This window comes from Brassica oleracea, chromosome C7, assembly GCF_000695525.1.
Source record: "Brassica oleracea var. oleracea cultivar TO1000 chromosome C7, BOL, whole genome shotgun sequence".
NCBI classification, from domain to species: domain Eukaryota; kingdom Viridiplantae; phylum Streptophyta; class Magnoliopsida; order Brassicales; family Brassicaceae; genus Brassica; species Brassica oleracea.
In genome coordinates this window covers 38262249-38263104 of record NC_027754.1, presented here as the reverse complement: position 1 = coordinate 38263104, position 856 = coordinate 38262249, and positions in this window count along the sequence as shown.

Genomic DNA, 856 nt, shown 5'->3' with positions numbered 1-856 from the left:
AATGGTAGGAAGACAAGTTGGTTCGATTGTCACCGTCAATTTCTTTCCATTGGCCATCCGTACCGAAGAAACAAGAATTTTTTTAGGTAAAAAAGGGTTGTGAGAGACACTCCTCCTCAATATCTAACTGGATAACAAATTGAAGCGCAAATCGATTACTACGGAGCTAACAAAACAGTTTGTTGTGGTGGTAATTGGCATGTCCCTCGTAATATGTCTGATTCTTACGGTGTTCATCACAACTGGTATAAGAAGAGTATATTTTGGGAGTTGCCATATTGGAAGGATCTTCTTCTGCGCCACAACCTCGATGTGATGCATATAGAGAAGAATTTCTTTGAGAACATCATGAATATAATATTGAATGTCCCAGGGAAGACAAAAGACAACATAAAATCGAGGTTGGACTTGCCGGATATTTGCTCAAGATGTGAGTTACACATAAAAAGCAATGGACAAGTTCCCGTTCCGATATTCAGATTGTCTTCAGAAAAAAAAGTCGGTGTTGTTCAACTGGGTGGCATCAGAAGTGAAGTTTCCCGATGGGTATGTTTCAAATCTCTCTAGATGTGTTGAAAAGGGTCAAAAGTTCTCCGGGATGAAGAGTCATGATTGTCATGTCTTTATGCAACGACTACTTTTCTTTGCATTTGTGAAGCTACTTCCAACAAACGTACATGAAGCACTTGCACGTAGTATATTATAACGCAGTAATTTTATAATGGTTTAGTTTGCAATAATATATAACTAATATAAAGTGTTTAATTTTTTTTGGAATATACAAGGCATTGGAGCATTTTTCAGGGATCTGAGCACACACACTCTTAAAGAAGAAGTTGTGGAACAACTTCAGCAT